The sequence below is a fragment of the Canis lupus genome, chromosome 20 (genome assembly GCF_048164855.1).
Source record: "Canis lupus baileyi chromosome 20, mCanLup2.hap1, whole genome shotgun sequence".
In the NCBI taxonomy this organism is placed as follows: Eukaryota; Metazoa; Chordata; class Mammalia; order Carnivora; family Canidae; genus Canis; species Canis lupus.
This window is the reverse complement of record NC_132857.1, coordinates 38,290,716-38,317,039: the sequence shown is the minus strand read 5'-3', so window position 1 is coordinate 38,317,039 and position 26,324 is coordinate 38,290,716. Positions and strand designations below refer to the sequence as shown.

The 26,324-nt window shown below is 34.1% G+C and overlaps 2 long non-coding RNA genes across 20 annotated transcripts in view; one reads left to right on the top strand and one right to left on the bottom strand.

The window, feature by feature from the left end:
• Positions 1–22,825, bottom strand: part of LOC140611882 (uncharacterized) — a 36,792-nt gene extending 13,967 nt beyond the window's left edge. Inside the window, exons 1-2 of the long non-coding RNA XR_012013159.1 lie at positions 22,739–22,825; positions 2,818–2,919 (exon numbers count right to left, since the gene is read on the bottom strand). This is a non-coding gene — a long non-coding RNA (uncharacterized lncRNA). The remainder of the gene's footprint in view (positions 1–2,817; positions 2,920–22,738) is intronic.
• The window catches only part of LOC140611880 (uncharacterized), a 224,129-nt gene that overhangs the window by 115,257 nt on the left and 82,548 nt on the right, over positions 1–26,324 (top strand). For 12 of the 19 annotated variants that reach the window (XR_012013154.1, XR_012013150.1, XR_012013145.1 and 9 more), the window contains 2 exons: positions 3,515–3,557; positions 4,700–4,754. The exons of 2 other annotated variants lie outside the window; for them this stretch is intronic. This is a non-coding gene — a long non-coding RNA (uncharacterized lncRNA). The remainder of the gene's footprint in view (positions 1–3,514; positions 3,558–4,699; positions 4,755–26,324) is intronic. 5 more of the 19 variants (XR_012013148.1, XR_012013152.1, XR_012013139.1 and 2 more) reach the window with 1 other exon arrangement.

The window sequence follows — 26,324 nt, the reverse complement described above, 5'->3', positions numbered from 1 at the left end:
ATTTTGCCTTTGGCTCAGGGCATGATCCCAGGGTCCTAGGATAGAATCCCACGTGAGGCTCTCCCTGGAGAGCCTGCTTCTCCCTCCGCCTATGCCTATGCCTCTCTCTGTGTATCTCTTATGAGTAAATTAAAAAATAATAATAATAAAAAAAAGATTTGGGACTATTAGCAAAAGTTCTTAGGATTTGGAATTGTAGGATACCAGTTTGCCTTCTAAGGGGAAAGAACAGAAGCAAGTATGTTGATATGCTGTGATTTACTACTCTAGAATCCTATATTTTGTTCTTTGATCTTGAGTTTTGTGTTTTTGATGTTTTTGCTCTTAAACGGTCTGTTTTTGTTTATTTTCTAGGGGTCACTGTTTTGGGAGCAGTTATACTTTATCCAGTTGAATAAGTATTAGTGGAATGATATTCTGTATGGTGGTTTTACCTTTACCCAGGTAGTAGGCTATACCTATACTACCCATTTCATCTTTACAAAATTATATTGAAGCACATACAGTTACTATCATCCCCATTTTGCAGAGGAGCAAACCAGATAACTGAGAGATTCAATCACTAGGCTAAAGTCAAACCATAAGTAAAAGAGCCAGGATTTGATCAAGGCAGTTTGGTTCTAGAGTCCAAACACATGACCATTATCCTAGACCATTTCCTGGCCAAATGAAAAATAAAACTCAGGTAAATAGAGGAAAAATTCTTCATAATTTTGGAAGTATAGATCAATAAACTAATAATTTCAATCTAATAAAAAAATTTACAAAGAGAAGATGAGAAAAAAATGAGATAAGAAAGAATAAAAAGAGAAGCTAGACATAAGGCAACAATAGGAAACATCAGTAAGAGCAATAAGAACATGATGAAAAAGGAGCAGAATTAAAGATTAAAGTATAAATTAAAAGAATTGATGTATCTTCTGAAGAATCCAATTACTGACAGAAAATAAAGCTATAGTTAATTCCAGTGGATACAGGTGACAAAGACAACCAAAAGAAAGTCAAAATTAATCAAACAAAAACATGAATTGTCTTCTAATGTAGAGAAATAAACAAACGGAATAGAAAAACATATTAAAAGATACAATGAGATAAACTTTCCCTGAAGTGGAGAAAGGATCTGCATATTAAAGAACATATGTTCTTGAAAACTGTAACAATTGCTACTGAAACATCGCCTAATTAAAATAAAGATATTTTTTAAAATGAATTAAGATAAAGTCAGATAGAAAAAAATTCAGGGACTAGAAGAAAAGAAATCAGGTTGGCCTCACATTTCTCTAGAACTTTGAGTATCAGAGATAATATAAGAAGAGTAGTGTATGTCAACTTGAGAATGAACAAATATTCCACTCACACCAAGTGACCATTTTAAATAGGATATAAAGACCAGGTGTATTCTCTTAATATGAATAAATGTAGGAAATAGAGAACATTGTTTCATGTTGGAAACAATGATGGTACAAAAATAATGATGTAATTGATAATAAGCAAAATAGCAAACATAAAGGAATTCATGGAGTAAAAGCGGGAAGAGAATCAGATGCTAATAGCCTTGACTTTCATAGCAGAGAGTCAATAATACTGCCTAAAATTGAAATTATTGATGAAAAACTATTTCAACAGTTAATGTTTTTCATAATGTTTTCATATTAGAGAAAGCTTTAGGGATGTAATAACTTTTGTAAGGCAATGTTTAACTGTTCTATAATTTCTTTAGTTTCCTTTTATTTTACTTTTCTTTTTTACTTGGGTGAAATTGAAGTAAATTTAATTGAATGTTCTATCTGTATTTGTGTATAGAAAAATGATGTCTGGAATTGATAGTAATTTATAGTTAGTGATGTAATATGGGACAGTTTCATTCTTTTGCCCCTTCATGTTATAAATGCTTTGTAATAAGCAACACTATTTTTAAAACAAAACAAAACAAAAGCACTTTTTAGTGTGTTCTTAACACTTGATTGATTTAGTGTGTTAACACTTAACACTAAAAAGTGTGTTAAGTGCAGCCACTCTGGAAAACTGTGTGGAGGTTCCTCAAAGAGTTAAAAATAGATCTGCCCTACGACCCAGCAATTGCACTGCTGGGGACTTACCCCAAAGATACAGATGCAATGAAATGCCGGGACACCTGCACCCCGATGTTTCTAGCAGCAATGGCCACAATAGCCGAATTGTGGAAGGAGCCTCGGTGTCCATCGAAAGATGAATGGATAAAGAAGATGTGGTTTATGTATACAATGGAATATTACTCAGCCATTAGAAACAACAAATACCCACCATTTGCTTCGACGTGGGTGGAACTGGAGGGTATTATGCTGAGTGAAATAAGTCAATTGGAGAAGGACAAACATTATATGGTCTCATTCATTTGGGGAATATAAAAAATAGTGAAAGGGAATAAAGGGGAAAGGAGAGAAAATGAGTGGGAAATATCAGAGAGGGAGACAGAACATGAGAGATTCCTAACTGGGAAATGAACAAGGAGCGGTGGAAAGGGAGGTGGGGGGGGGGTGAGGGGGGTGAGGGGGTGGTGGTGGTGGTGACTGGGTGACCAACACTGATGGGAGCACTTGATGGGATGAGCACTGGGTGTTTTGCTATATGTTGGCAAATTGAACTCCAATAAATAAATCAATAAATAAATAAATAAATAAATAAATAAAACTAAAAAAAAAGTGTGTTAAGAACAGAAGAAGAAGAAAAGAAAGTTCCAATGGATTATGTGCATATATTCATGTAGATTTTTCCTGAGGCTGTCCCTTGTTCACCACTCTCCTTGATAATATAAATCATTGGACTGGATGACCTTACCTAAGTGCTGTTCAAACCCTTCTTGATTGTTTTTCCTTTTCACCCAGCTCTAAGTGGCCATCATTTTGTATCACCCAAAAAACTTAGACCTAAATGTTGACACTGAAGAAGTGGAAGGAAAGAGAAAGATTTACTTTACATCATTTTTATGATCTGAAAGGCAAATACAGTTAGTTAATTTAGTAACATATTTGGAGCTTCTACTATGTCCCAAGTGCTGTATTAGGTGAATGGGATATAAAAATGAATTTTATGTATTTTTTCTCTGACACAATATCTAAACTATTGTAGGAGACAAATACATATTATAACACAATAACTATCCATTTTCTTATTTTTTCACTTAGCAAATAGCCATTCAATGTTTATTGTATGGGAAGTAAATGTATGTACACAGGCTTTTGAGCCTCACACTGGAGAGGTCACTAACAGACGTGGGTGATGGGTTAGGGAAATGTTAGATACATAGGACCATGTAGTAAAAGACACAATCTGACCTATTCCAAAGCTCTTACAGGTATATTCAAGAGTAAGGTGGAAAGGAGATTAATCAGAGTTTTTAGGGTCAAGGAGATTCATATTGGTAAGTCCATTGAAAGAACAGGTGAAGGAAAGCAAATAGCCAACGAGTTTTATTCTATTAGTAATTCTGAAATAGAAAATGCACATGAATTATTCCCACATTTTATAATTCCAGAACAAAGGTCATGATCACTCCATTACTTGGCGGTCAAGATTAGGTGAGTCAAAAATAATGACTCAAGGGAGTGGGGACTAAAAATAGGAGGTCAAAGTTTTCCCCAAGGGAGTGGGGACTAAAAATAGGAGGTCAAAGTTTCAAAGTATGAGCTGAACATGATCTAGGGCAAAATTCACAGGGATTGAAACTGTCATTTTTCATGGAGGAAAGACTTTTTAGCAAGTAGGTATTGTTCTAAGATGCAAGACTATTTTAATATAGTGACAAGCAAAAACTTCTCAAATGCCATACATGTAGTTTTGCATCAGGAAATCTCCATCTATGTCCTCTATGATGTTGTAGGTAATAAAAATATTGTGAATATTGAGATCATTAATAATAATTTTCAGGTTATTGGAAAGCAGGAACAATTACATAATTCAGCTTGGCTAAGATAGAAGATTTAAAAAATAAAGAAAGACACCAAATCAATAGAAAGGGATACTCTATCAGATATTATTGCTACCACCAAAATGATATTCAGTCAGTTTTAAAGTTTTAGGTGATAATAGAATCAGATATATGTCATAAAATGGTCAACTTCCATTATCTGTCAGAGCAGGGAAGAACTGAAATGAAAAAAAAGAACTGAAATAAAAAAAAATTTTTTTGAAAAAATAAGTGTATTTCTTATTTAGCCACCTAGGATTCATTGTGAAGCTTTATAAACCAGAAAATGGTCAGCATTATTTGCAGTGTTACAAAGTGCCATTTTTTCAGCCTTTTTTGAATAAGTTAATGAACTAAAAACATACTGATATTCTGTTCAAAGCTAGCTTTTCATTTGAAATTTGCTAATTATTATGGGATATTGATAGCTATAGACAAAAAATGTATTTCAAGTATATGTTACATTTTGGAATCAATTATTTATCTTATGTCTTATCTCATTCTATATTGGATTTGAGGCAACAAACAAAACTAATGTGTAATAACTGATTAAAATAAAACAGGAATAATTAATGTGTACTAGTAATTTATATTTATATGTAAATATATAAATTAATCATGATACTCGATGATAATAGCTATTATTTATAGGCTTCCTGTCCAAAGCAACATTTTAGTAGTGTGCGTGTACAATTATCACATTTAATTTTTACAACAGCTATGTCTCTTGTGACCATTGTCTTCATTTTGCAGATAGAAGAGTGAGGCCTAGTGAGGATAAGAATCATGCTCCAAACTGAACAGTTTGGTAAGAACTAATATGAAATCAAACTGGGAATTTTTTTCCTCATTATTCAATATTCAGTATCAAAAGAATATAGATATTTAAATATTAAAGTGAATATAATGTGATTGTGATAGCTAATTTCAAATTCAATTTATAGCCTCCTACATCATATGAGTACCATCATCAAAATATTAATTTTGCAATAATTTCAGAGTAAAGAAATCACAGAAGAATTCAGAAAATTGTAAAAAAAATTATTGGCATCAATAAATTTTAATATGTACTTGGCATTTTCTAGAGCCTGATAAAAATTTAACAATTCTCTGAGATTTTGTACCAATATAAAGTATTGTTATTTTTTTAATTATTTATTTATTCATGAGAGACACAGAGAGAGAGGGAGAGAGAGAAAGAGCAGAGACACAAGCAGAGGGAGAAGCAGCTCCGTGCAGGGAGCCCGACATGGGACTCAATCCCTGGTTCCCAGGATCAGGCCCTGGGCTGAAGGTGGCGCTAAACCGCTGAGCCACCCGGGCTGCCCTGGTCCACTGCTTTTATAACCTTTCAGAGTCTTCTGATAGTTGATTTATGTATTTAAGCCAAGGCTTTAAATTGTAGCCAGTGAGAAAGATAGAGTTGAATGTGCTTACTGCCTTTTGTCTGGAACCAGACATTCCAAACCTCTAGCATGGGTAGACTCTAGTTGCTGACTTCATTTCTTTTCCACTCACTGTTCAACGCACTCCAAGCAACATTTAGTCTCATATCCCCACCAAATCTTTCACCAAGATATCTAGGATTTCCATAGTGCTAAAGTCAACCAGATTTAATCTTTCAGTAGAATTTGTCATTCTTAAACAATGTCTCCCTGGTTTTTGTGACACAGTAATCTATAGTTTTTTTTTTTTTCTAGTTATTTTTTTAAGTATAAAATATGCACCATCTTTAAGTGAAAAAAAGATTTATCATAAAATAGGCTCAAATTCTATTATTCTCATTTAAAATGAGTAACTTGTTCTTTTGAGCATATTATCTTTTTAGTTTATTCAATGAAAAATACCATATATTGCAAAGATTTATATATATACATAAAATTATCAAATAAAAGTAATTTCATTTGTATTTATGACATTCTTTACAATTTCCATAGACCCCTTTAATCAAATGCGTACTTAATTCTAAGTTTTTACAAAGGTAAATTTCATTTTGAAATAATTAATGGTAATTCAATGAATAGAAAACAAAATTTTTCTTCTAGGCCTTTTTTTGCTACTGGTTAATTTTCTTTGCTTCATAAGATAATGTGGATATTCTTATCATCGTGATAAGCCAATAATTATAAGTTTATAAAGAAGTGTTCCTATATCGAGTCTAAATAACAAATTTGATGTATATACACACATTTATATATACATATGTATACACAAACATATGTATGATATGTATGTATAAATATGTATATGCCTATGTGTAAACATTTTAATTTTTGTTCACATAGTTAAAAAGGCTTGACAAGGGCAGCTTGGGTGGCTCAGTGGTTTAGCGCTGCCTTTGGCCCATGCTGTGTCCCACGTTGGGCTCCCTGCATGGAGCCTGCTTCTCCCTCTGCCTGTGTCTCTGCGTCTCTCTGTCTTTCATGAGTAAATAAATAAAATCTTAAAAAAAAAACAAGGCATGACAAAAAGCCTTAATTTCTCTTTCAAATTTGTTCATACCTTTAATTTTTTGACTTGCTATATCTGGAACCTTGGCAATTCGAGGTCTACATGCTGGGGGAAATGAATAATCCCTTTTTTTGGTGCATGGACTGATTGGTGTGCTTTCCTGTTGAGTTAATCTATAAATGTAGTAAATTGAGAATAGTATTGAAATTAGAATACATTAATTAGACTCTTGTTTCTATCATTTACATATGTCTTAAGTTATTAATCTACGTGACACAATTTTCTCCTTTTGTATATGGGGATTTAACACCTATATTTCAGGGCTAATATGTAGTGTAAATGAGCTGCTCTTTATAAAACATGACACATGGTGCAACATGATGTTTTGGTGACATTTTAATAGAAGCAGTAGTTGTGGTTGATTTAAATAATAGTGGTAATAAGTTTGGACCAGGACAAATCCAGAAGTCAGAACCAAAGCAGGTTCTGGGAATGACACGGAGGTTGTGGGGAGAAGAGGAAGTATCAGAATTACATCATGTTCTTATTATTTCATTTGGTTTAAAGGGAAAGACATTGACTTCTGTAAAGGTAGCTTAGAGTAGGCAAGACCAGACAGAGATTTAGAAGTCCAGACCCGAAGAAACCAGAGAACAGGAGGTCAGTGACATTAATGAGCAGGAAATAGTGAGGTTGACCCAAAGTCTCAGAAAAAGAACACTTTACTCTGAGTTCTCTTTTATATACTCTTCTTGTCAAGAGTTCTCTTTGACACATAGGTATTCAGTATAACCAGAAGGATGTCAGAGGACTGAAAGTCAACTGTTACAATTGCAGGCAGACAGATGGGTCACTAGCAGATTCTTCTAACTCTGCTGAGAGGATAAGATGTTTTAAAAATGAATGGAAAAGTACAAAAAGAGAAAATTAAATATTTGAGGTTTGCTGACTTACAATAAAAAATGCACAACCAAACCATTTGTAAAAAAAAAAAAATAAAGAGAACTGAAGAATTGGCACATTTGCAAATACTCTAATTTAGAAAAACAAAAACAAAGCAAATGAGCAAGACAGGTTGCAATGCATAGCAAAATTCAGGCCCCTTTGAAATCTATTGCATGTGTAGTTAAATTAAAGATTGTCTTTTCAGGAATCAAATCAAATTCTGTTTAATATTCAAAGCCATGAACACTTAAGAGAAGCCATTTAATAAGGGTCTGAGTAGCAAAGATTTCCATATATTTCCTTTCTCAGATTGACTTTTCTGTAGCCAATTTCATTGAGGAGCCAATTCTGATGACTCATTTCTCATTAGAATTGCCAATATTGCCAAGTCTTCAATCCTTAAATTAATAAAGCTTTTGATTGTGGTTGACCATACTTCTGTGTCTTTTCATGCATTTGCATATCCAATATACTGAGAAACATGCATTAGCTTCCCCTGTTAACATACTTGTTTGGTAAACCATAATAATAAGCTATCAGCCTCACTGGATTATGTGTTACAAAACCTATTTTATACTGTAAGGTTTTATATATGCAGGGGAGCCTCTACCTATCAACAGCTTAGGTCTCCATAGGCTCTAAGTCCATTAATTTGAAATTCCCAAGTCTCAAGTTATTATTGATCACTAATGCCATCTCATGTCAGCAAGCCAAGAAGATAGACATTCTTCACATCTAGGACTGCTTACAAGCTATTGTGAAATAAATTCTACAGCTGTTTTAGTTCAATGATCTGCGTGGATATTTGTGAATTTAATTATTTTTACTTTAGAATATATTTCATTCTGTGGTGGGAAAAAGTCAGCCATCCTGTTTTTATTTTTTATCTACAAACTTCTTTTTTTTTAAGATTTTATTTATTTATTCACGAGAGACATAGAGAGAAAGAGAGGCAGAGGCACAGACAGAAGGAGAAGGAGGCTCCATGCAGGGACCCTGACATGGGACTCAGTCCTGGGTCTCCAGGATGACACCCTGGGCCAGAGGTGGCGCTAAACTGCTGAGCCACCCGGGCTGCCCTCATCTACAACCTTCTGTTTACTTTTTCAAATGAAGCTTTGAAAAATTTATATCAGCTTCTAGAAAAGAATCTTAGTATAGTTTTTACAAGAATTATAATATACACGTACATGGTCAATTCCATGTATTTAAAAATGTTTCATTAATGAAAATTTCACTTTCTCAATTTATCCTTAATAATAACCAACAGATTTTTGGAATATGGTAGAAAAAGAATAAATACATTACCAGTTTGGCATTCAAATTGTAAGCTTTTCTGGTACAGCTGCTGGATACTGGTTCTATATCCATTTACCTAAGCTAAACACTTTTTATTGAAGCTCAATTCAGAAAAGATAATCCTAAATATTTGTCAAGTCCTATAATGTCATATCCACCTCCTTATTTTACTTTCCTTGGTTCTACCCTGATTATTTCCATCTAACAAAATAATCTTTATTCATTCTAGGAAATAGCCTCTGAGCTTCCTTTGCTTTATTTATTCAATGACATGAGCAGACTTTATACTATTACATGAGCAGAGTTTATACTACTATCCTGTCATTGGAACAGTTCCTGTAAGAAAATAATGAGATAAAAGTTCCATTTCTCATTGATCTTTTGACTACCTGAATATTTAGTAGACACTGTGTGTCTCCTTCCCACCTAAACCCCAACTGAGCATTAGCTGTTCCAATCCCATTTGTACCACATAACTCCCCCACCAACAGGGCCTCCAGCACTTGGATATTACTAAATCTTTCCTTTTAATTCAGCAAGAGTTGGAAAGTTATTTTCTTTTACAATTTACATTAAAATAAGTTTTCCATAGAAATGTCATTTATTACTGAGCAAATTCACCTTAGGATATTTTGGAAGTCATCTTTGTTTTGGGAGTGAAACTTTTTTTTAAGACTTATTTTCAGAGAAAGAGAGAGAGAGTCGAGGGAGGAGCAGAAGACACAAATCTTCAAACAGACTCCCCACTGAGTGCTGAGCCTGACATGGCGCTGGATCCCATGAACCATGAGATCATGACCTGACCTGAAAGTAAGAGCCAGGCATATGACTGACTGAGCCACCCACATGCCCCCTTTAATTACTATTAGGAAATAATTTGCAGAAAATATCATGTTTTATTTATGTATCTCCTTATGCCAAAAGTACTATTTTTTCTGTTTTTCCTAAGAACCCCAGTGTAGGTAATAGAGCATAGGGAAAATATTTTCCAAATATTCTTCTTTAGTTATTTACCTCTGATATTTTTAATAAAGAAAACTTGTAGATAAAGAGAAAACAATAGTTATAGAATAAAAATACTCAGAGACTTCACAGTGGGGAGGAATACAAATGTTCTTTTTGATATTTGGTAACAAAATATGCTGTTTTCCCTCTTGCAATTACTTTGAGATTCCTTATGATTTCTAAGGTCATATTTATATTTGGATGTTGCCATTAACTAGCCCTTGGTCAAAGTTTAAGCTAAATAATTATTATTTGTATAATAAATTCTTTCTTTCAACCTAGATTTTTTAATTTTCTAAGGATGTATCTGTTGGATTATTGGGCTTATAGAGACAGACATTAATAGACTCCATTTCAGAGAGGAGAAACTAAGATGGAAATATTTACTTAATGCTATGTAGATAGTTGGTAGCACAGCCAAGACCAAATCCCTGATTCTTATATTTGGAATGGTCTATGAAGTTTATTAAGTCTAAAAACAAAAATAATTACTTTTTTTCACTTTCATTGCTGTAACTAATATCCTTTGAGTATTTGATATATTCTGGGCACCATTTTAGGCAAGAGGAATAAGAGAGAACTTCTTTCTATTCTGAATATATTACGTGGTTGAAAATTCTGATATATAAAAGCATTTAACTAATAATAACCAGCAATATCCATTGATGTCACTGCCAAAGAAGTTTAGAAGTACAACTAGAATATTTTCTTCTGAATTGACCAAGAAAGCTTCATGGACAGGACGAAATTAAAATCGTGTATAGAAGGATGAGCAGAATCTGGATAGGCAGAGGAAAGAGTGAATTCTAGAGAAATGGTATGAGTAAGGATATATTACTTATATGAGTTTAGGGAAATAAAATAAACTTGCTCCAGAGATATTACTGAAACCAACATTACAGAGTCAGACTGGGGCCAAATTATGTAGAAGATAAAATATTGGACCAAGTTTTATAAAATGTTCTGTAGAGAATTGAGAGCCAAGAAAAGTTATGGCACAAAGAATGTTGTTATATTTATGCCTTTTATGATGAAAATTACTACAAGGAGTACAGCTTATAATCTCACCACTGGAGATTTAATACTTTTTAAAATATTTGCTGTGTTGTTATTTTTGCTTTTTGTCAGGCGGGTCAGTGTATGGAAGGAAAATGCTCTGAAATAGTCAATTATAAAAAGGAGCAATTACAATACTTCAGCACCATTGATAGGAAGGAAGTAGATATAAAAATAATCACCAGTAGAGACGATTTCCATTCAAGGATATCCTTATAGTAGAAATAATTTTCATGTCGGTCAAAAAGGGGAAGAGAACTTACAGTTAATGATTTCTATTGTGGGAAGAATAAGCATAGAGAATTTTTCTTTTGTGGGACCAAGTATTCCAGATGGGACAAGGGGAAGATATGGAAAGACAAGAAGATATGGAATATGGATAATATTAGAGAATACAGAATGCCATTTTACAGAATAGAGAAAGAGACAACCCTTGCTGAATTTTTTTGTGAAGCTAGCGTAACTGAACTCTCATGTATGATACAAGAAAAATAATGAAAATGATTATCTCCATTAACATAAATGTAAATAACCTGAATAAAAGTATTATCAAAACAAATACTGGGGATTTCCAGGTGATTCAGTGGTTTAGCACCTGCCTTCGGCCCAAGGCATGATTCTGGAGTCCTGGGATCGAGTCCCACATTGCGCTCCCTGCATGGAGCCTGCTTCTCCCTCTGCCTCTCTCTCTCCCTCTCTTCTCTCTCTCTGTCTCTCATGATTAAATAAATAAAATCTTAAAAAAATACTTAGACATAGAATAAAAAAATATTATGCTGCATGACAGAGTAGTTCTTTAACATTCAAAAAAATCAACATAATCATCACATTAACAGATAAAGAAAAACTATAATATTACCTCAACAGATGCAGAGGAAAGTACTTGAAAAAAATTAATCACCTACATACAACAAAATTTCAGTAAGTTGGAAATAGAAGGAAATACCATTATTCTTATAAAGAATAATTGTAAAAAAAGCCTTACATAATATTAAATGAAAAATTTAATGTTTTTTTTCCCGGAAGTCAGGAATAAGAGCATTTATCCTATGACTTTCTTTTTACATTTTACTAAAGGTAAGTGCAATAAAGAAGACTGTAATGAAATAAAAAAAAAATTTAAAAATGTTTATTCACAGATAAACAGATGATTTGGTAAGTGTGAAATCCAAAATAACACATTAAGTAATTGTTAGCACAAATAAGAAGATTTCACCAAATTGTATCATACAGAATCAATACTCTCAAATTTATTGTACTGCTTAAAGACACAAGGAACAATGGGGAAATGAAATTTTAAACCCACACCACTTACAATATAGAAGAAAAAATTGAGCACTTAGCCATAAATTTAATAAAAATGTTGCTAAAGGAAATTTAAAAAGACTTAAATGGGGAAGTAAAAGTGTGCAAGACTCAATATTGTTAGGGTGGAAATTTTCTGTAAACTTTTCAATTTTTTTGGTGGAAACTGACAAGATGGATTTTAAATATTATTGGAAATGGAAAGGAACTAGAACAGCCAAAACAATCTTAATGGGGAATAACAATTTGGAAGAATAATAGTGCCATATTTCAGGACTTATTAGAAAACTATAGTAATAAAACCAACTGTGTTGGCATAAAAATAGGTAAATAGATCCTTAAGACAGACTAGATTCCAGAAAAACATCTACACATATAAGCAACTTCATTTATATCTTATGTTTCTTGAATTCTGTTGGAGAATGGATTATCTTTTAATAAAAGGTACTGTAGCATCATACCACGGAATCATTTTGTTGTAAAATAGAAAGACAAAAGACTAAAAATTAGGAAAATATTCTCATGACCTTGTGATAATTCTTAGATAACATAAAAATGAAGCCTTAAAGAAAAAAATAATTAAATGAATTTTATTAAAATGAAAAACTTCTAGTTTTTAAAAGAATCAAAAAGGGAGCCACAAATGAGAAGGCAATGAAGATATTTGCACCCCAAAAATTTAAAAAATGACTATAATTTGGCAAAAAATATGAACAACACATTTAAACAAAATGAGAAAATTCTTAAATAAATATTACATGAAGTTAAATAAGCCCAAACATAGAGGTTCAGGATTATCAGTTACCAGATGTAAATTATGACCCTAGTGAGGAGTTCCACATCCTGCAGGACAGCAATAAGTGCTCTGCAGACCTACTCTCCAGTAAGATTATTCTTAAAAAAATTATTTTTAAAATAAATGCAGTTATCTCCCGTCCCTCAAATGCACACAATCCTTCACATTCCTTGTAAGGGCATATCATTGAATTGGAGGACTGGGTGTAGACAACAGAGGAGGAACATGAATTTTACATCCACCTTTGCTATTTGAAAACAGTGTGGAATTGGGACATCTGGGTGGCTCAGCGGTTAAGTGTCAGCCTTCGGCTCAGGATGTGATTCTGGAGTTCTGGGATTGAGTCCCACTTTGGGCTCCCTGCAGGGAGCCTGCTTCTCCCTCTGCTTGTGTCTCTGCTTCTCTCTCTCTCTCTCTCTGTGTCTCTCATGAATAAATAAATAAAATCTTAAAAAAAAAAAGAGAGAGAACAGTGAGGAATTGAATGTAATAATATAATGTATTCCTTAACTGTCTTATACCATTTCATTATCTACAGTTTTTTTGTCATTACTCCTTAAAATTCTATTTTTTCCCTCATTACTCCTTAACATGTCTTTCATTCACACACACACACACACACACACACACACACACACACACACAGTTTTAAAGAGAGAGTGAGAGTGAGCAGGGGGGAAGGGCAGAGGGAGAGGGTGAGAGAATTTTAAGCAGACTCCAATCCCACTGCAGAACCCAATGTGGGGCTTTGTTTCATGACCCTGAGATCATGACCTGAGCCAAAATCAAGAGTTGAATGCTCAACCTGGGTGAGTCACCCAGGCGCCCCTTTTCCAATGTATATTTGAAGATTCTTCTCAAAGCTAAAAAAGAAAAGTCTCTTTTTAAAAAATGACTTTCCCCTACACACTTTCCTTATTGCATTCCTCTTGACTGGTTGAGTGCTAAGAGCAGTATATTTGTTATATATTGCCATGTAACAAATTATGCTCATATTTTCCAGATTAAAACAACATGCACTTATTATTTCACCTTTTCTCTTGGTTAGAAGTCCAATTATTGACTTAGCTGGTTCTGCTGCTTCAGAATTTCTCATAAAGTTTTGCTCAAGAGATATTGGCTTCGGTTGCAGTCATATCAAGGTTTTACTAGGAAAAAAATCTGTTTCAGATTCATTTTGTGGTTGGTGGCAGGACTCAGTACTTCATGGGCTACTGGACTGTGACTCTTTACTGGCTGTTGGCCAGAGGCTGCTCTCAATTTATTGACATGTGGTCCTGTCCAATATGGTAGCTTCATCCAAGTCAAGATGTGAGAGAGAGAGAACTGGCTAGCAAGATTAAAGTCACAGTCTCTTGTAGCCAATTTCAAAATTGCAATACTGCACTGGTTTGGATTATCCATCCTGACCTAGACGGGGTAATTGCATTTTAAATACATAATAAGAGTAGGGGTCAGCAAGTCTGGAATACAAAGCATACCCTGGAAAACCTCCTGGTTGCTGCTGAGGTTAAAGTTGATAAGTACTGGATACAAATTCTAGTTGGTATTTATGGATTCCTTTTTGTCTTCAGTCATGCAGTTTGTCCTGCTTTACTTCCATCTTTTCTTCCTGACTGCTAGCTCTACTGATCTATACTGATTTCTGGTACACCAACACTAACTTTCTATGAATATCTTCACCAGCTTCCATGATTTTCTGTATCTAATCCCCATGATGAATCCCTTTTTCATGACACTTATTATAGTTTTTCTGTTTTAATCATACACTAATGGATAGAGAATTAGCAAAAGAAAGAAGGTAGGACAGAAAAAAGAAAAGGAAGGAATTGGGGAGTGGGAGAGAAGAGACAGGAAAGGAGGCAGGAAAGGAAACAGCGAGAGGCAGAAAGAGAGGGAAAGAAGGAGGAGTGAAGGAGGGAAGGAGGGAGGTAAAACAAAAGAAAAATTCCAGATGCTCAATATGAAAAATGATTAATAATATTAAAAGTTGTAACATATTTGCTGAACATCTGCTACATGATAGGCAGTGTGATGTAAACTTTTCAATGGACTATCAAATTTAATCATAAAAATAGCTAGTTAGTGTGTAATTGCCTATTATAATATTCTTTAGTGTTATACCTATACTGACACACTTGAAACTTACACTTGTGAGTTTGGTACTACTGTCAGTTTGATTTTACAGATAAGCAAATTGTCAATTAGAGCAGTTATATAAATTGCCCTGGATCACAGAACTAAAAACTAAGAAGTGTCAGATTCAAATCCTGGCAATCCAGTTCTAGAGTTCATGCTTTTAAATAACTTCTAGAGTTCACACTTTTAAATAGAGTTAGCATGTCTACCATCAAGATTACAACATTGAAAGTGATGCTATCAAGGCTCAATATTAAAAAGAAACAAAAAAGAACAAAAGGCTCAATATTAAGGTAATTCTCTAAAGCACAAATTGGAAATACTGGCTGAGCTAGGATTCATTCTGTCTGACACCAATATTTAACCAATATCATGTTATAAACTGTAAGACAATTAGATTAGTATATTTCTAAAAGTAAGAAATGTGATTAAAGCTATATTCAAAGTTTCATCATAATTTGATGTTCAATGTATTATGTAAGAATGAATGAAAGCAAGCAGGGTATATATTCAACACTATTTAGAAAAAAAACTGTAAAACTTGGAAAGTTAGAAGAAATATACAAATAAAACAAAAAATATAGTTATTTAAAATACAGAAGAACCATAGATTTAATAAAATCACCCAAAATTATTGTTCTGAAGAAACCAAAATAATAAATAAGCTTTGGAGTCTGATCAAGAAAAAAATGAAAAAACAAAAACATACAAAAATGAATGCATACATAAAGACAAGTACATATTAAAATCAATAAATAACAGGGATGTAAAGTACAGCATAGGGATTATAGTGAAAAATAAATGAACACATGGACAGATAGAAGATAGATAGATAGATAAATAGATGATAGATATAGATAGATAGATAGATAGATAGATAGATAGATAGATAGATAGATAGATAGATAAAGCAGATGTAAAGAAGACTCAGTTCATGAAATGAAGATTTAATAGAAAAATATGAGTTTGAAAGAATTATAGAAATAAATCTTCATAAGATAAAATTCAAAAATTAGAATTTCAGAAAAAAATGTCATCTGGGTGTGGAATAATTTGGGGGACAGTTATATTTGGTGTATTTTATATCATACTACTCAAGAAAGGGCTTAATATGTTTACCCTGACTACTGTGTCTGGAACCTTATACTAATTAAGCTTTGCCTACAGCATGGGCTAGACAAAAGAATCTGCATTCTCATCTCCATGACCTTCAATGATTCATGTTAGCTGCCTTCAGTTTATCATCTTTGAAATAAAGAGGTGGGACCTCATGATGTCTAAGATTCCTTTCAGTTGTATGATTATGTGAAGCATCCGCTTTCTCTTTGGTAGGATGATAATTTAAATTTTATTGCTAACAAGACATGTTCCTTTGAGGTGTAATTTCACTTTATTATTATCCTTCACATGAAGAGGAGGTTTATTTTTCACAGCAAATGCTTCCTTTATATGCAATTCAATCTTTAAAAGCATAGAGGAAGTGGGGGGAAAAATCACTGTAATATTTTAAAACAAATATTTAAATGTTCACATTGCCCCTGTCTCCATATTACTGTTTTGGCTCTGGTACAAAAGCTATAATTTGATCAATTGTCAGAAAAATTATACAGTACCCTAGTTACTCAGAATCACATTCCTTTGTGCATAAATGGCATGTGAGAAGTCATGGCCACTGAAGCATAGTAAAGAGCCAAATTGCCTCCATCTTTGTTCATCCAAAGCTCTTAAATTTGAGCTACTTTTTCCAGTGGAAGAATTCCTGGAAATGAAGCAATTCCAAAAGATTTCATAGAATCGTAACTCTCAATAGTGCCTTTGCAGTAATTAACCTTATTTTGGCAGAAATGGGACAAAGGCATGGAAGGTTAACAGATGTACTGAAATGCACCCTGTTAGAGCCAAAGCTTCATCCAAGGCTTGTTTTTGCCAACCACTAACCTCACCTAAGCCCAGTTAATCCTCAGTAGCCTCCAAAAGTATTATCCCACTTGCTGTTATTTTCTTTATTAGAGCATTATTGAAATAAAAAAAATATATAGTTGGACACCAATCAATAAATGTAGAGGAAATAAATGGTGGAGTTGTAAGGTCAACTTTTTGCAACTGTTAAGGTAACAAAGAATCACCAGTGGATATTACAACTAGTAGGTGAGCATTTACTGAGGAACAGAATGTTTACATAACATTAAAATATCTCCCTACTGCACTATTAACTATTACTAAAGGGGAAAATAATAACTTGATGGTAGAGAAATCTAGCAGGCAGCATTTTAACCAAAGGATCAAAGTTAACTCCGTAAGTGTCACTTTCCTGACAAAAAAGTGCATAGCCAGCATTTGTCATGATGAAACATAAGACAAATCAAGTTCTAGAACTTTCTACAAAAATGGCCTGTACTCTTCAAAAATACCAGTGTCTTGAAAGACAAAGAGAAATGAGACCTGTTCTATATCATCAGAGACTACTTGGATATGGCATTTAATGTAAATTAGAGATCCTGGATCAGATCTTGGATAGAGAAACATACTGTGAAAGATAAAACTGGAGAAATTGGTAAATTTTGAATATGGGCCATGTGTAGGTAATCCCCTTGTCTCAATGTTAAATTTTCTGATTTTTATCATTGCAGATATATAAGAAGGCAATTTGTTCCTAGGAAATATGTGTATGTGTGTGCACATGTGCATTCAAATGTACATACAGAGCATTTATACTGTCAAATTATTAGCAATTTTGCAGATTTTGCAAATTACAATTTTGCAAATTACATTTTGCATATTACAACAATTAACAACTTGCAGACTCATTGTGAGTTTAGAATTATTTTAAGATAAAAATGAGCAAAAACTCTGATTGAAACATGCTCTTTCTGTGACAAAGGAAATCTTTCAAAAATGTATAAAGAGAAATTTGTTCAATTTTCCCACTCTGTTTCCCACCATTCTTTTACTTCTGAGCTAATAGATGTAAGCAGGAAAATTTCATCACTCCACATCTTACTACAGCATGTCTGTCTAAATTTATACCTAGGCATTTACATGAATCCACCCATATAAGATTTGTTTACACAAATAATTTATTTTTGCACATTATTTTGTAACTTGGATCAATACATAAAGAATGTCTGTTCAGTTTAATACATATAGAATTAGCTCATTTTTTTTCTAGTTTCTCCAGTTTATTCAACCATTTCTTCAGTTGTTCAAAATTTAGGTTGCTAATCCTTTTCTGCTACAAACAATGCTGCAATAAATTCCATTATATATATATATACATACACACACAAACATATATATGTGTATATATTTATATGTGTGTCTGCGTATAAAGTGGACTATAGAATATATAGTATATATTCTATTCTATTATTATATATTTATGTATTATAAAACTGTATATTATATATGATTATACAGATTATAAAAGTATGTTAAATATATATGTATACATCTTATATTTCTTTAATTCGAATAATAAAGCTTCCCAAATATGATATGATTTGGTGAAAGTGCATATTTATACAAGTATTACCATTTTACTTTCTAAAATTATTGCATGTGTTCACAAATTCTATCTAAAATACATGAGAGTTTGGATTTTTGCACCCTTAAAAATATTAGAGATTTTCAGACTTTTTATTTTTCCCATATATTTCTTTATAAAATTGGGATTTCATTTCCTTTTTTGTGTGTTAACCTGATTTATACTTCTAAGAACTTTAAAAAAATTACAGAATAATACATGCCTAATACAGAAGAAAACGGCATAAAAATCACATACAATACCTGCACTTATAATCTTAGATATGTATTTTCAGTGTTCATTAATGTAATAATTTATCTTGTTTAAAAGGTTCATGTGTCTACTATTCCAAGATCTACAAGCTGCCCTAAATAAATTTAGGATGGAACAGTCCTTATATATCTTTCTATGCTTTTTCTTTTCTTTTTTTCCTTTTTAAAAAAATTTCCGTAATTCACCTTCCCTTTCTCACTTTGCTAACCCACATAAGTTACATCACAAACTTGTGCACTCATAATTTGTGGATGCTTCTCAGCACCTAGGAAGCTAGCTTGGCCTTTGGAACTTGATTCCATCACTAATTCTCTTAATTAGGATTTTACTAATTCAAACCTTAGCTAAATTTCAACCATGTCTGAGATTTGGTTTCCACAAGTATAAGCAGAGAGGTGTTTTTTCTTATTGTTTACTGTCTGTTTTTGGTCACATAGAAAAGACCTACCTCATAAACTTGAAACAAAAGCTTTAGGGGTACTCACATGTATTATTATGTATATTATATATAGTTACTCATGTTACTTGTGAAAATACTTTGAAAATAATTTTACTTTTGAAAATACTTTGTCATGAGGTTGGAAGAAACACAACTGGTTTGACATTTGAGTGACTAACTCATTATTAGTCATTATTATGTCATTATTTCCAAAATGACTTGTGCTGTGTTATGCCTTACACCTATAGCTACTATTATATAATTCATTTTTTAATTCATGAACACATTCTTATAGATCCTCGACTTAAGAGTAAAGGGAACCTTTGTTTTCTTAGGTTAAGCGTTATACTGTAAGGCTTCACAAGTTTTGTGTACCCGAAGACAATTTTTGGTTTTCTTTTTAATTTTTAAGTTTACAACTCATGACAGACCAAACAATACATTGTTCACACTACATGTGATTGAGCACATTCGTTCAACAACATTACCTTAACAGACCTAGAACTGGTCTATAAAAAGGAAGATTTATTCAGATGTTGCTGCAATGTGTTTCTAAAGGCAGACTCTCAATTTCTGTATCTTCTCCTTGTTGACATTTAGCAATTTCTGGGGCCACAGACCACACTGAGAGGAGTCAGAGTGTGGGAGGGATGAAAAACACAAGTATTTGTTAACTTTAAACCCTTCTACTTACTCCCGATGCCTATTCTTCTTGTCCTTGCCTACTATATATATTTCCTATACTTATTACATCTCTACACACATAATGGAACTATACACAATTATATTTAAAGTGAAAATGAGGGGATCCCTGGGTGGCGCAGCGGTTTGGCGCCTGCCTTTGGCCCAGGGCGCGATCCTGGAGACCCGGGATCGAATCCCACATCAGGCTCCCGGTGCATGGAACCTGCTTCTCCCTCTGCCTGTTGTGTCTCTGCCTCTCTCTCTCTCTCTGTATGACTATCATAAATAAATAAAAAAATAAAAAATAAAAAATAAAGTGAAAATGAGAAGATAATATAGAAAATCAGAGTAGAAACCGGTAGCAACTATCTAGCCTTGGAAATTGTACCCTAAACCAGTCCCCTTGACTGATGTATGTGAGGTGTTGAGTATTCTCTGGCTAGACATATGAATGAAACTGATTCCAAAAGCTGAAAATATTCAATAATTAATGCATATAATTGGTTTGTCAGAACTATAGAGACCAGGGATAATTGAAAGGGATTCACGTCTGCCAGCTTTCACATCTACCTTTTAGAATTACATTTTTTTAATAGAAGCTGATTCTCTTGGTAAGACACTTGTATGACAAAGACACTCAAAGGGAAAATAGGGAATGCAGAAACATTGTAGGACATTAGCCTTTCTCCACGATAGTTGTAAAATCTAGCTGCGCAAAATACTTGGCTTACATGGTGATGTTCCCAGTATAGGTATTAATTTTCTTTCTTTCACTCCCTTCTTTTAAAATCTTATTTAAATGCTTATTTAAGAGAGAGAGAGAGAGAGGGAAAGAACAAGGAGAGAGAGGGAGAGAAATAAGTAGACTCCCTGCTGAGCAGGGGGCCCAGTTTGGGCTCCATCCCAGGACCCTGGATCATGACCTACACCAATGGCAGATGCTTAAGCAATGGAGTCAGCCACGTACCCCCCGAAATCCCTTGTTATCAAAACCCTGATTGTGTTGAGATAAGCACCTGTCAGAGAAAGTACTCAATCCTGGAAAGTATCTATTCATACTTAATTTATGAGAGGGCCTGTGAGCTATAAAATGTAAGAAAAAGAGACATTGTTTGAGGGAATTTCTAAGAAATATTAACTCTTAAAAAGGGACACCTCAGAAAAACCAGGTCATTTGTCCACTTAATATTGTCATGTCTGGGATCCCTGGGTGGCGCAGCGGTTTGGCGCCTGCCTTTGGCCCAGGGCGCGATCCTGGAGGCCCGGGATTGAATCCCACGTCGGGCTCCCGGTGCATGGAGCCTGCTTCTCCCTCTGCCTGTGTCTCTGCCTCTCTCTCTCTCTCTCTCTCTCTCTGTGACTATCATGAATAAATAAATAAAATCTTTAAAAAAAAAAATATTGTCATGTCTGCAAGTGATGCTTAGAAATAAAATAGCAGTTTTACCCATGAAAAAATCCAACACATTAAGCATGACAGAGAAAGGTGGAAGGAAAAGCTGGGTTCTTGATGACTTCATTTTGCTGATGAACAACTCTAGAGCCGCTTTATCTCTGGACTCTGGCTAAGTGAATTAATTTTCCATATAGCTTTGGTCATTTTTAGTTAGATTGGAACTGAAATCATTTACACTCATCACTGTATTAGGTGCCAGTGATTAGTATTCGAAGCAGATCTGGCTGTTCTGTTTCTCAGTACCTTCAGAATTAGGAAGAATTCATACTTCTAGGTTATTAATCCTGAATTAAAGATTTAGATCTAGCTGTGATTAGGAGTAAAGTAAGTTATATGAAAAGGGTTTATGTTTTTAAACTATAAGTTTGGCCACGTTCATTCTTTCCTAGGCCTATAGCTTGGTCATAAAACATCACATTTCATTAAACAGTTTGTTGCCCAAAGAGAGGGACCCGGGAACAGATTTAGACTCCTTTCTGATGAATGTTGGCTATGTGAACTGAGGATGGTTTGCATTCATACGTAAATGACCTAGGACCTTAATGGATTCAGAAATAGTCACAGGTAAATAACTGCTGTTGAAAGTCTTTTGGAAATGCTCAGTCTGCTACATTGAAGTTGCACTTTGGTAGAGGTTAACTTATAATATCCTACAATATGAGGGCATAAATTAAAATAAATTGAAAGGTCCTACTGTGCAGTTAGCATTAATCAAATGTAACATATTACAAAAAGCATAATCCACTCCATGCATTGGGGAATAATTTGAGGATTCTAAATCTCTAAAGCCATGGATGGAAAGAAAAGTTAAAAAAAGTTTACAAGTTTTTATGTGTTTGTTTTTTTTTAATGTGGCTTTTAGACATATAAATGGTGGGTGCCCAAGCCTGAGCAATATTACTGGTAAATGTGTTATGTTGGGAGTTTGTGGTTACAAATATTCTGGATCACTGATTAGGAAGTTTGCCAGTAAATGCACAGTATAAAATATCAGGGTAGGTAAGAAAGTTGCCACTGTATTTTGCTTTTTTAAAAAGAGCATAACTTTTTAAAAACATGAAACACTACAAACATTAAACAGATGTGGTATGAAATAAAAATTTTGATGAGATTCCTCCCAGGTAATTAGAATCATGGAATATTGTCAGGTGATACAGCTTCCCTGGTCTCAAAACACTTAGAAAAATCTGTTATTTCAGATAGGCTCCCTAAGCAAAATTATATCACAGTGTTTAATTAACAGAAAATACGCTTTGTTACACATACAGTTTCAAACTGAGACAATTTGGAATGCACTGTTATTGCATACTTCTGGTAACTATAGATGGTAAACAATATTTGCTCGTGTGTAAGACTAGTTTCTCCCCCATAAGCTTCTTTGATAGATGATAACAAAATTGTCAGACCCAAATTCTACTTACACTTTTTAACAAAACCGGGAAAACCCAATTTTACAACCATTGTGTAAATTCAGTGATCTCCAATCTCAATCTTTTTAGAACTCCAAAACACCCTGCATGTAAGAATGACCCTAGATAATTACGACAGTGTTCTAGAGCCAGTTCTAGAGTGACCAGTAGTCAGATGGAGGCAAGTAAGAGATTCTTCAAGTAGGTGGCTCAACACAGGGTCGTTATAAATCAAGTCAAGTAGACAAAGTTGAAGAGGCTAGAGGACTCACAAGTCCTGTTCAAATAAAGTCAGAATGTCTATAAACTCTCTTAAATCGTCATTGTATCTGGAAATCCTAACAGTTTTAAGCTATTTAGTAAGGTATATATTCCCTAATTAAGACTTTTTCCTCCTAATCTTTCCTGAATTAATAAGAAAGGTTTCTGGTATTGACACGTGTATAAAAAGAAAAGATATCCCCAATACAGTCTGGAAATTCTTGGGGCTATGACTCACAACTTTCTTCTGAAAAGAAATTATCATTCCTGATAAAAATAAGTGATTTTTGGAAGAACTTATTGCCAATAAGATTGTTTTGAAAATAATGGAGTAATTGTTTATACTCCTACCGAGCTGTCAGTCAAGATATAGTAACTTTCACCAGATTTTCTTTTATTCCTTTCTAGCTAACAATGATTATTTCCCCTATAAAAATGTCCTAACAAGAACGGATATTTTTGGTAGCCTATCAGGGGTCTTTTCTCTTTCAAAATAATATTGTAATAAAAATCTAACACATGCTCATAAATAAGTTGTCAAGAGATTTTCTTTACCAGAGATGATGATGGCTACAGCACTATCACACTATATTATATTCTATTGTGTTCTATTATATTATACTATACTATACTATTATATTATATTATATTATACTATATTAGCTGCCCCTAGAGAGTTGTCTCTTCATTAGCATACTGCTACCGGATTATCTGCTGCTGATTAGAACAACCTATTATGTTGCATAATCTAGCTACTAAGTAGGTGCTATTTTGATGTCTATGTAAAAATAGTTAAATATAAATGATATAGACTTCTGATTCCAGAAAAAATAGAACAGTCATAATTTTTTCCATATTTCCAGATAAGCACTAGAAACCTAGGACATCATATATAAACCAAAATAATGAAACCCTAAGAAGTGGAGAGAAGAAAACCAGGCTAATCAGGGATCCCAGAATGGAAAGAATGATGGTAGTGAATTTGCTTCTTCTCTTTACCTAATATAACTCAGAGATGGTGCCTTAGAAGCTAACAGCCTAGAAACACCAATAGGCACTAAACCAAAACTGTGCTAAAGCACTCCTGCTCTCTCTAGCCAAAGTATTAAGAAAAGTGTAGCCTACGAGGACTCAAAGCATTCACAAAATAATGGCTCCAATCCAACAAACACCACACACACACACACCCACACGCATACGCCCACACATCAGTGGCCTCAATATATTACCTCACCAGCAAAGACTGACTGGGAGCCCAAATTTCTACTTTCATCAATTTATACAAGACACATGGTGTATCGGTGAAGGACGAGTAGGGAGTATGAACACTCATCCCTGCTGAGCAGTAATGAAGCCCTATCCTGTGGTGTCAGCAGAGACCAGATAGAGAATCTGAATTTCTGCCTCCACCTAGCAGTAAGGAGCCCCACTGTCTTGCTACTATCTTTCTTTCTTTCTTTCTTTCTTTCTTTCTTTCTTTCTTTCTTTCTTTCTTTCTTTCTTTCTTTCTTTTCTTCTTTCTTTTTCTTTCTAGAAGAGGCCTAGTTGAGAGTGAGGACATTCATCACCTCCAACAGTTATAAGGACATCAGCCACATCCCTGTTAGTAAATCAACATGGGAAACAATAACAAAGTCCTTTCCTACTCTTCCAGCTGGTTAGAAATAGAATTCCCACATCCATTCAGCAGTAAAAAGAAATCCAAGACCTTAGTAATGATGGGCATCAAACAGGAAACCCAGACTTCTACCCCTATTTGACAGTAATGAGAGTATGAAGGCACACTCCCCTGATCTGTCAAATGATGACAGAGAAAGCCACTAAAACTAAGTTTACATAAGATTCAAATACACAAAAGATCATAATACACAAAATGTTCAGGTTTCGACTGAAAAGTATTTGTCACATTAAGAACCAAGAAGAGATGGGGATCCCAGGGTGGCTCAGTGGTTTAGCACCTGCCTTTGGCCCAGGGCGTGATCCTGAAGTCAGGGATCGAGCCCCACATCAGGCTCCCTGCATGGAGCCTGCTTCTCCCTCTGCCAGTGTCTCTGCCTCTCTCTCTCTTTCTCTCTCTCTGTATTTCATAAATAAAAATAAAATCTTAAAAAAAGAACCAGGAAGTTTTCAAAATGAGTATAAAAAAGAATCAAATAGGGATCCCTGGGTGGCAAAGTAGTTTGGCACCAGCCTTTGGCCCAGGGCGTGATCCTGGAGACCCGGGATCAAATCCCACGTCGGGCTCCCGGTGCATGGAGCCTGCTTCTCCCTCTGTCTGTGTCTCTGCCTCTCTCTTTCTCTCTCTGTGTGTTACTATCATAAATAAATAAAAATTTAAAAAAAGAATCAAATATGCCAACATTAAGATATTACTTGATAAAGAATTTATAGTAGCCATCATTAGAAAGACACCATAGGTATATCAAAATGGAATTCCTATAAAATGCTCAGGTAAGCCAAAGAAAGGAATCATTGCTTTATTGCTTCTGTGCTTGGAATCACAGAGCATACTGAAATCTGCAGTATATACAGATGATGATCCAATTTATAAGGAATCATTATTTAGACATCTTAATTCACTAATGCTACTACACTTTAATTTCCAGTGAAGGCAAGCAGTGTGTCTTCACGAGTGGAAAAACACATGGCTACACTTGGGTTAGTGAACAGGACTACAGTCACAATTACCTGGGAACTACAATTCAATTACAAGTCCTGAGCAACAGGACTTTCTGAATTTTCACCAAGCAACTAAAGGAAAGTTATGAGAAGAGGAATATAGAGGATATATTGACACTTTTTATGGGGGATATGCGAGAGTTGCTTATTGTCTCTGTGCTTGGATTTCTTCTCTACAATTTGGGGGATATTTTTGAGAATGAAGTGAGTTCATCCCAATCATATCAATCATGATGATATGACAACAACAATGATGATGACGATGGTGTTCTATTATCATAATTTTCCTGTGTATAGCATTTTGAAGTGTTAGAAAATCCATACTCTTTATTTCCTTCCCATTGTAGAATGGCAGCATATTGGGAAAGTAAGACATTCAGAGAGTGAAGGGCAATGGATGAGAAGAATTAGAAGAGCCTAGTTTTAAATCTACCCTCTGTGATATCACTCTGTCCTTTTATCTGCTTATGTCCCTACCCCTATCTACCAATCCATTCATTCTTACATAGCTCTTTAGGGACCAATTCTGAAATCCATATTTATAATGATATGAACACTACAAATCCTGTGTACCTCATAGGTTGTTTTTAATTATAAGTGAAAGGTAGCATAATAAAGTGGATAAAAAAAAACTCTTGCTTGACAGATGGTTGGAAAG